Raw genomic sequence first — 11,537 nt, 5'->3', positions numbered from 1 at the left:
GTCACATTATACACCCCACGGCTGAAGGGCGAGCATGTTTGGTGGGACGGGATTCGAACCCGCGACCCGCAGATTGCGAGTCGAGTACCCTAACCACCTGGCCATGCCGGGCCTAGTTTGCAGTAATCAGTATGAAATTACAATAAAACATGAAAGTTGCTTGATCAACGAATATAGCGTAACTGGTTAAATGTTATAAGCAGAACGTTGAATCACAGTTCAAAACTAGTACAAGAGTCTGGTGCAGCTAAAACAGACAATAATCGTTCGAAGTAGGAATAAATTATTCAAGTTAGCAGTTAATTCACAAATAACACCACGGTCAGATATTGAAAAATAATTCTCAAAATAAGTACAATTAAAAAAAAAACATTTCACACGAGTCGAGACTTCAAAACTTTTTAGAGGAACTTCTGTTGAAAAGTTCCTTACAAGAAGAAACTAACACGTCCGTATTCGATGAAAAGGAAAGCCAAAAGATCAACCTGCAACGATTACAAGTAACTCTTTGTCACTAATACTAGCCTCGAGACCAAGTCTTTTCTTCTGCATCCAGGTTAATTGTGATTTCTAATGTACAAGACAGACTTGTCCTGTAATCATATGCACTTTGTATCAGCGACCCGCAGAGACTTAATCCCATCTGGACCTGTTTGTTTGTTAGAACTTCGTGCAAAGCTACTTGAGGGCTATTTGCGCTAGCCGTCCCTAATTTTGATGTGGTAGGCCAGAGGAAAGACAGCTAGCTACTCAACACCACCCACCGCCAACTCTTGGGGTACTCGTTTATCTACGAATAATGAGATTGACCATCCCATTATAAAGCTCCCACGACTGAAAGAATGAGCATATTCGGGTACGGGATTTGGTTCCATGATCCGTAGATTGCGAATTGAATGCCCCAACTACCACCAAAATCATTGAGGGAACAAAAACTGACAGGTGGCTAAAGTTGTGAAGTTTATAACAATGAACATTTCAATCCAACATAGATATAAAAATTATGAACTCCCAATGATAAAGTTCAAATGTAAGATAAAATATGGTTAGTACCACTACACGCGTCTAACATGTATGTACGTGTAAGTTAGTGAATTCTACTCCCACGACCTCTTAAAACGTGTATTTGAATTATACACACTTTCTTTGTATTTCTCTTATTCCGAGTCTTCCTTTAAATATTATTATAAAATATTTGATGTGAAAATGTAAGTATAATTTTTGAGGATGGGTTAACTTCTATATTATTTACATTTATTATTACTTTCACAGCTGCAATGAAGTGGAAAGGTTTCCAAAACTTATCTTCACTCAAAAATTTCAGACATCTTTCAGAGATCGATGCTTATATCTAACGAGGAAGGTGATGTAACGTATGGTTTTGAAGATGGACAAAATATTTTGATTGCTTTCGGAACGGTAAAAGTAAACACACCTGCCTCAGAGATAATTTGAAGCTGGATTTCTTCGGGTAAGAGCCGTTGATGAGACAATAGTGAATTTTCACTAACCATCTTCTCTGGGCGTTATTAGATTTCATTTCTTTGTATCTTAGTAACACGAAAATATTTCGTCCATTGTTCATTTTTGTTCAACGCAAACCAAGATATTTTTAACTGCCAGGTTTTTGTTGAAAGGTGTATTATAAAAAATTTAAGCAAACAAATCAATTAACTTGCTTACATCTTTTTGTTGGAAAAAATCCAGATGAATAAAGTAAAAGTTATGTTACCCCCCCCTCCCAAAAAAAACAACAAAACTGAGGTTTTAAATACTGGGGATGAACACGTTACACTAATAAGATTTTGAAGTCTCACTAGGTCGTTACAATCTATGTCGCCAAGTCCGGTCATGGTCTATCTGACAACAGTACATTTTGACAATAGATCTGCAGTGTGGTTTACATTGCGAAAGGCTCTGTCGTAAGACTGCCCAAAGAACACCACTCCCCCCTGCAGCTTTCCACAATCCACCTAGTGTACGAAAACAACGGTTTTCCAGTGCTAGTTTCAACAGTCCAATCACATATAAATCATAAGCACTGCATCTGCCAACTTAGCTGGTGTGGTAAGAGTATGAATACTTGCTTCATTCTTACATTACTTGTGTCAGTTTTGCAAGTAGAGATCCTGCTTGATATGGTTTCTTACTGTTACCTGGGGCACGTAGACGGCTTTTGCCACTGGCATTTGTGTTCGTGGATTCTTATCTATTACAAGACGCCACACTTTGTTTAATTATTGCTGTGGTACTTGTTGCAGGTTTCATTCTGGATAGTCCTGGTGCCCCAAGTTTATCCATATTACTTTGCTTTCCAATGCCTTTAAGTACAAGGAATACCCCCGTTTTGGAAATTCTAAAGACTCGATATGAACACCTTTATGATCTGAATGTATGAATATTTAACGTCGGGAAAGACTGTTACACACTCTTCTCAAAACCGATAAATCTTCGGTGGCAGCACACTACCTAAGTAACGCTAAATACTGTGAAAGTTTAAGTCTGATACATGTTGTTCCACCGTGACTTTATATCGTCTGTGGTTGTCACCTGTTTTGTTGATTTGCCATTAAAAATACTTTAATATAACATACTTAATCCTCTGTAAAAGTCATAATATAAAAACAACACTTTGATTATTTTCATCTTATCTGAAGAAAAATTCAGATGAATTCAATTGAAAGACATGCTAGAAAATATCAATAAGTGAAAAAAAACTTCCGAAATTGGAGCTTGAACCTAGGACCTCTGGACAAAAGAGTTAATATTATATCCATGTGTTCAAGAGTACAGCCAAAGAGGACCTGAACGACTTCCTTAAAAATAAAAAGGTTCCTCAGAAATATTGGTCACTTATACAGACAACTTGAATCCCCTACATGGGAAGACATATCCCAACATAGTATCATCAGATTGCGAGAATATCATTGGGGATAAATTCATGGAGGGACTTCCAAGCAAAGTGATGTGGCATCGGATATAGGTGTTAGGAACATTCACATCCTAGTGGAAGCAGTATCTGTAGTGACTAGTTTTGAAATCTTTGAACAGGCTGTTGGAAAGGAAGAGGCTTGTAATGGCTGTACCTTAACGAGATTGGCTTCCACAGTAAATGCTGTTGATGCTTCTACCTATATGTTTCTCTGGAAGTGAGGATCAAAGCATCTGTATTGGTTGTGGGCTGTTAGGGCAGTAAAAAGTGAGCTGTTCATATCTTCCCTATAGCAGGATAAGCAAAATTAAAAATTTTGCCCTATTTCCCAGGTGCAGGAAGATCCTAAAGCAGACTATAGTTGATGCCACTTTCGCTCCAGAAACATAATGTAGCCCGTATCTGGTTTGGTCACTGAACTAGGAGGAACAAAGTAATCACTCTGCAACGAAAGCTTGTATGGTTAGCCCAGTTTGTTTAATATGGATGCTACTTGGTATGTGCCAAAAAAGGTAAACAGAAGTGAGGTCGAGCTTCTTGTTGATAAAAGACCTACTAGAACCATGATTAATACTTTGGTGTATCATGTACTCTAATTGATACCCTGGCTAATTGATACTGATTTCATTCTGGCACAAAATGGTGATTGGCTAGATGTGTATGGGGAGTCATGTCTCCAACTACAGATAGGTAATGTCACCTATAGTACAAATGTGGTTGGAATCTTAGGGATGGATATACCGTAGAAGCTGTCAATCGGTTTTGCCTGAGTTATAGGTTAGCTGCATTACTATAGCAAAACCCATCCAATGCTAGCCAAATCGGGCCCAAGAACAGTGTAATGCAATAATGCCTCTTGAATAGGGAGTCATAGAACTTCCAAATTTACAAGTAATGTTCCATGATGTAGTATAAACCAAGTCTAGTTTATTGTCAGTGTTTACTTAGATAATTGAACCAATGCATGAAATATGCTGTTTTTTGTCTAGAAAGCGGGCTACAATTAGTAGACCATTTATCTGTTTGACAAGCGATGCTGTCTCGATATTTTTTTGTAATTATGGACAAATAACTATTCAGTATATTTATTGCTGGGATGGTTATCAGCATGGTAAGTGAGGCAGAACTAGCTATACAGATAAGACAGCTTCTGTCACACCATATCTAAAAACAGAGTCTTGGTTGCCAGAACAGATGAGGTCATTAGTTGATGTTTATGATAGCAGTGTAGATTCAACAAAGTGACAGAAAATGAGGGATATCCGGGTCAAATATGCAAACTTCTTTGTAGGACCAAATGTTCATCTAGATTGGACTTGCCACCACATAGATACAATTGTTGCACATTCAATAAAGCAACCACTGTGCAGATGTCCATGGATCACTAGGTATATATATATATATATATATATGTGTGTGTGTGTGTTAAGATACAAGTATGTTGAAGAATGGAATCATACATCATTCACAAAGTGCTTGATCATCACCAATGGTGCTTCTCAGAAATAAGGAGGGCATGCCACGGTTGTTTGTTTATTTTAAACAAGTGAATGAGGTGACTCACACTGACACCTTTATACTACTTCAGTTAGATAAACTTTTGGATAAACTAGAGTACCTCTTGGCTCAATACTTTAAACCTGGCTTCCAGATCCTGGCAAGTTAAGCTAGATGACGTAAGCCAGTCCAAAACTGTTCTAAGTACTTAAGATGGTTTGTATGAATTCTCTATGGTGATTGGCTAGACGTGTAGGAAATAAACCATACCATTTGGCCTGTGTAATATTTGTCACTTTCAAGTAGCTGCTGTAGCTCACACTAAGCGGGCTACAGTAGTTGAGATACCTGGTATATGTGAACAATGTATTGGTGTTTGTTCACACAATTAAGTCTGCTGCTGAAAACTTGCAACTGGCTCTTCAGTGAATAAAAAAGGCAGGCTTGAAATTGAAACAAGGGAAGGTTGCAATTGTATATTTCCAACTAGAGTTCCTCGGTCACATTGTGGGAATGTACAACATTTCGTTAGGACCATGAAAATATCACAGTGATCCAAGATTGGTCCCAATCCATGATGAAACTAGAGGTACATAATTTCCTAGGTTTTGTGCCATACTACCAACGAAATGGGGCCAGTTTCTCCATACGTTTTGCACAATTATGTGCTCTGACTCAAGTTCAAATGCATTTTAGGTGGACTGAGGAGTGGCCATGCATTTCAGTCCCTAAAATGAGCTTCGGTAAAAGCATTGGTTTTAGCATTCACAGTACGAAATTAACCATTCGTGCTCGATACTGATGACAGCAAGTAATTGTTTTCAATTGTAGTATTTGTCAAAACTACCAACACTCCTTGAATGGTAAGTTCACAATGGCTTGTTAGCTTTAAACATCCAGAAGAGAATATTGTACACTGAATCACAATGTTGCAAGAGTATGACTTTATTGTACGTCATTGCTTGGCCCTATAACAAATTGGCTTGTGGAATTGTGAGAGTTTGTCCATTTATTGAATGCTCAGATCTTGAACCATTGCATAAGAAGTGATGTTGAACTATACAGTATATAATGATTTCACTGGTAGACAGGCACCATGAATGACACTTCAGGAACTCCAGGAAGTGCTGAAACTAAAGGATTCAGATAAAATATGTTCTCTAGATGAAATCTGTGGACTGAAACATTCACAGGTAAAGGAAAGGAGAATATCTTCTACAGATAAAACTACAAGTGAATACACATATGCCTGTAGAAATGTTGCTTGGCCAAGTAAATAATCTTTCAAGCATTTTGAAATTCTATTTTTGAAACATAATTTAGTTGTAATCAGGGCATTAAAACTTTGGAAAGTGCACATATTCAATAAACTTCTGACCAAGCATTTCGAATTCTGACTTCTCCCATTTAAGATGAAATTCTTCACCCTTCTGACTATGTGATTCTCGCAGTGAAACAGATGTTTAACTTTTCGTTTGCCTGCCAGACATACCATATCTATCTCACTATAACAGAAGGGTACAACCTCTTTGATGACTTTGAGGGATGAATACCCCAAAGTAATCAAGACATTAGGAACAGGTCTTAACATCACTAATGTGGCGCCAGTTGACGAGGATGGTTTATTGATGTTATTCCCATCAAACATGTTTTCACATGTCAATTTGATGGTGGATGGGAGATTTGTTGCAGCCACCAACAGAACATTTTAGGGTGGTTCGGCTTTTTCTTTCTTGGAGGCCTTACTTCTGTGACTGTACCGGTCTCACATATAGAGCAGAAGATCAATTTAGCCCTGGAATGGTTTCAGGGTTGGATGACGGTGATCATAAAGGTTGTAATGTATCTGTTAGCTAGCTGGCTGTAGTTGGCGGCTCCATTGTTTCTTGAACCCCCAAGTCAGCCTCTTGACAACATAGACGAGTATATTATTGTCAGCTGTTTCTACTGAGAGTAAAAAAAACAAAAACATTCCTGGAATTGAAATGCAGGAAGTTATCAAACATAACTGGAGGAACTCTTCGACCTCAACTCAGTTTAAAACATCAACGTGGGGCATCCACATCTTCCATCTGACCAACTATCTCCAAAAAGCCCTCCGACGTATCTGATGGACAACGGCAAAAATCTAAATTTCCACAAGTTTTGCCAACGTCAGTTCCACCATATTATATATACCATTGAAACACTACTGCCAGACTCAATATACAGCTTGAAGTGAAACCTAGGCTATGTATCAGTAAAGGAGAATTGAATAAAAGTCCAGGGCATGCCATAAGTACTTTATCAGATTCACGGAGATTTAAACAACTTAAAAGATCCCTGGCTAAAGTGAAAGGGATGCTTCACAAGACAACCTACATCCACCGAGAATCCATTGCTGACTTGGAGAGTCTACTTTCTAACATACAATGTTCTGGGTAAGTGCTGAGTAGAAATATTTAGTTAATTTTTCTTTTGCTTATACGTTGTTGTATAATGTTTCATTTTTATAAAATGTTCTTTGATTTTACAGCTTTTTAAGTCATTATCTTACGTTTTACGTATTTTAAGTATCAAACTAAGTTGTAAATGATTTCGTTTAATTTTATTATGTATTTGTAACTTTACGGTTTTTTTCGTATTTTACCTGTGCGTATATAGATGGAAACATGTTTAACTAGAATATATTTATTTACTAAGTGTATTCTGGTTAAGGCTTAGCATTTAGAGAATTCTTTTGTTTGTTTTATTTTTATCCTGTAACCATGACTTATATGTACCTATATATATAGTTTTTCTTTATTATATATAAAGTATATGAGTAATGTATAGGTATTAAATGTATTTCTTTTCTTGTTTTTCTAAGTATGTTATGCCTGATGAGTACTGTAGATATGGGTATAGCTATTCAAGGGTTTAACCAGATATACGTTTTATTGTAATAACTCTAGTCATGTAAATAATTTCATCATAATTGCTTATATATAATAATTTTCTGTTTTTCTCTGATCATAATCATTTGCGTATATGTATATTATGCTTATAACGTAGGGTATTATTTTGACATGGTACAATGCTTGTGGTAATTTTAATCTCTACCTTTTTGTGCAGTTTTTACCTTGTACGATTCAAGGGTTGTTATTTATTTAACTTTTTTTTATTTTATCATTACAAAAAGGTTTTTTTTCTTATGATATATGTTTATTCATATTAAAATTTTGTCTTTAAAGTGTGTTTCTTTTTTAGTTATAAAAACATAGTGTCTTTCTATGTTATAGTCTTTTATATATTAGTTGTATAGTTATAAAGAGTTTATTTTCCTTTGGTATTGTTTAAATGGTATTTCTGTATTTTGTGTCCTTTTTCCTCAGCAATTGCTATAGGTACCTTTTATGTAATTTTATTTGTACTGAACTTTCATTGTTGTAGTGTTTTCTTTGTTAAACGGCTTTAATATGTAATGATGATATTTTTATGTATTCTTATTCTTTCACTAGGGCTTTTATCAGAAAGTTCCTATTAGTAGTATGCAATATATATATATTTTTTGATTTAGTTAAAGGGTTAATGATGTTGTACTTTATATTATTTTTGTAATTTTATCTTAAGAATATTGGATTTTTGAAAATTAGAATTTAATTTTATAGACTTCTATACTTTAATAGATATATCTTTGTTTTGTAAACTTAATTTCCATTGTGTAAGTGGAGCAATTTCATAATATTTGCATTTTATATTCACTTTATTCACTGTTTACATAATTATTTCCGTAACTGTACATTCGTATGAGAATTTGCCAACATATTACCTTATAATTAATATATATATATATATATATATAACACACACACACACACATACATATATAAAATATGAGTGTATTCTAAAGCGCTCAGGTTATAAGGTTTTGAATTTTTGTGTTAAATTTATTTTTTGAACATTCGCATTTTCATAACATCGTGAACTTCTAATTTTCATTTATTTTGTGTGTTCAGAGTTTTACAATTCTCTCTGTGGGCAGTGAAAGCAGTTAAACTACCCTTTAATCTGTAATAATTCAAATTTACAGCAAAGCTTCCAGTTGATAATGAAGTAATAACTGGACCTTTCAATAATATTTAATCCTAAGAAATATCTTACGCCACCTTCTTCAATGCCATACAAACCTTCAAATTATTGGCGTTAATGATGAATAACTAGCTCATTACATAAAAACCGGAAAACTTTAGTTTAAAAGCATCACAGAGGCTCAAAAAGTACAGGCGATTGCACACGAGAACTATGAAGAAAGTTAAGCCTAATGCCCTAATTTATACTCCTAAAAATAATGTCACGTTTTCGTGCATTAATATCGGGGAGGGGAGAAGAGTCGTAGGAAATAAACCCACCTAAACAAGTGTCAACAGAGTATTGTTCACTAACGTTCGCAAAACTCCCCAGAAACTGTGTCATATGTATGATCAAACCTTTTAAATGATATGAGTGTGTATATTACAAAATTACTCTGAAGTTCTACTTATATTCTGAAGTTGGAAGAAAAATCTGGCACAAATAGAAGTGATGAAATTTTGATTTATGTATAGTTTATTTCAAAACAACAACGACATTAGTAAAAGAATGTCTATGTTTAAACTGTACAAATACTTTTATCTTTGATTGTTTGTAATTAAGCCCAAAGCTACACAATGGGCTATCTGTGCTCTGCCCACCACGGGTATCGAAACCCGGATTTTATCGTTGTAAGTCCGCAGAAATACCGCTGTGCCACTGGGGGGACGACGACTTTATCTAAGCCTCATCGGTCTCATAGCAATCATGTTATTTGAACTTAACTGTCAGCATAATTATACTTATATAATGATTGTTACAATTTTAAAATACATATATTAGAAATACCCCCCCCCCAATAAAACAACAACAAACAAACTCCAAGTTCAGTTTAGACTGACTGTCTCATGTTGATAAAGTGGCTATAGCACACACACACACACACCAAGTTGTAGACAACCTTACAAATACCAGATTCAGTCAGAAATCTACAAAATACACACTAACAAGTTTACATGCCATCAGAGGTAATATATATATATCAAATTATAATTGATCATATGGATTGTGCTTTATTTGAGATAAGCGAAATAAGTTACACGCTCCATCTCAAAGACTTGCAGATATACAGACCTTAAGTATAGAATAGATACTTGAGTAAGGAAGCACATTATGCAAATACAAGCAAAATTACCCGTCCCCAGTGAAGGAAAAGTTCAAATTAACCTATCAATTTAAATTATATCATCCACTTTAAAAATGTTAATTGTGTTGCACCACGAAAAGTAATTGTTAAGCATTTCAGTCATGTTAAGAGCCGTTCAACAATAACATAAGGTAAATCTACATTTTGAAATGTGAATGACAGTGTAATTAATTCATAACAATTTAGTGTAGAATATCCTGCTTGCGGAATCAAATTTGACTTCAACATTATTCACGTCCGTTCTCCCGTCTTTTCAAAATTGAATATTGAGCTTTGCCTGCGTGCGCAGCTTTTCAAATGGGAGACAGGCGAACGCTTGAACAGACACCACGGTTCGCAATATATATAAGATAATAATAGATTGGTAAACAACGATTTATAAGCATGAGGAAGAATTTTATTGATGGTGGATATATATATAAACCTTATATTACTTAGTACTGATCATACCTGAAGAAGACAAACCAATGTTTCTTCAAAATATGTAGTACGTTCCACCATCAAAAAATTCTTCCTCACACTTATAAATCGTTGTTTGCCAAACTATTACTATTAGTATAGAACAACTTATCGTTATGACATACCAGCTTCTGATAGGTAGACAGAGAGATAGAGAGCTAATAACTTACAAATGACACTTTTATAGGAAATCTATATAAATGAAGGCTTTTTAGCATTACTTAATATATACATATATATATCTGTGATACTCAAGGCTCAGTTCATATAAGCATGGATTCATTCACTGATAAAAACTTGCCTTTTTCAAATTCACATTTATACATGTAAAAAAAATATATAACAATACAAATATATGCAGATCTATATTGGCAACTTTATCTTACTTACATGAAACTGCCTGTAGGATGTCAGTTCTTCCCACCTTATTCTAATGTCGCGCTGTTATAGGGAGGTTACAGTGCAACATGGATGACCGCACGATCGTCATAGTCTCTGAAAGGAGTAACAAGTATATATTGTAAATCAAGAAACTCTGAGACTTCAGATGATTATTTTCAACAGTCATGTGGAATAGCGCATTCTACATGAATTACTTGTAATGAAAGGCTTTATTGTGGTCTTATAAAATAACTCTATGCCACCAAGAGAAACCGTTTCGTTTTCGAAAGTGTCGGACTTTTTTATGATAATTTTTTGTTGAGTTTCCACCGGCTCCTTAAAAGTAGACAGTGCTTGTTTTTCACATACTATCGTTCAAGCCTACAAGGGATGAGCCAATTTTGAATCCGTACCACATTTGATGGATAAAAATAGTGTAACTTTTAACTAGGTGCATTTCGAAACAAGCCTGACTAGAAAAAACTACACCTTCTTGATCAGTTACGTACCTTTTAGGCTAAATATGCTGATTTGTTGACTACACGATTGAACATAGCGACATTAAAACAGAGTTTGTTGGGACTAGTTCAGCGCAGCTGAGCTGAGCATGAGGGACTCATGAGCGATACAAGACCCCCGAAGTAATGACGTCTGCAGAACCTGAAGTTCCTCCACCAATAAGGTTTTCACTTCTCGTAAGTGGGTCAGCGAGTTTGAAGTCCATTCCGGTCCGTCATGGAGAGATACGCTTTTTTTTCTTCTTTTAGATAGCTGCTTGACCTCAAAGTCTAAAATAGTAAAGGCATTAGCTATCGTACAGGAAGAGAAAGTGTGTGCAAAGAACATGTTAGATTCTAGGTCAACTGGTTTCTTTGCGAATAAGCTAAAGGTATTGAGAATATGTATGTATACGTGTAATACATGCACATATGATTTATATATATGCATCGCATATGCATACAAATTTACATGTGACTAAGTACACACACACACGCACACACAGACATTGATATATATATATATATATATATA

General features: G+C 35.3%; 1 protein-coding gene across 1 annotated transcript in view; it reads right to left on the bottom strand.

Annotated features, from left to right (window-relative positions):
* The window catches only part of LOC106461565, an 89,102-nt gene extending 78,035 nt beyond the window's left edge, over window positions 1-11,067 (bottom strand). The window contains exons 1-2 of the mRNA XM_013921403.2: window positions 11,015-11,067; window positions 10,515-10,619 (exon numbers count right to left, since the gene is read on the bottom strand). The gene's annotated coding sequence lies outside the window, so the exon portion shown is untranslated. The remainder of the gene's footprint in view (window positions 1-10,514; window positions 10,620-11,014) is intronic.
* Window positions 11,068-11,537: the final 470 nt, after the last annotated feature.

Source organism: Limulus polyphemus, unplaced genomic scaffold, assembly GCF_000517525.1.
Source record: "Limulus polyphemus unplaced genomic scaffold, Limulus_polyphemus-2.1.2 Scaffold987, whole genome shotgun sequence".
In the NCBI taxonomy this organism is placed as follows: Eukaryota; Metazoa; Arthropoda; class Merostomata; order Xiphosura; family Limulidae; genus Limulus; species Limulus polyphemus.
This window is presented reverse-complemented; position numbering and strand designations above follow the sequence as displayed.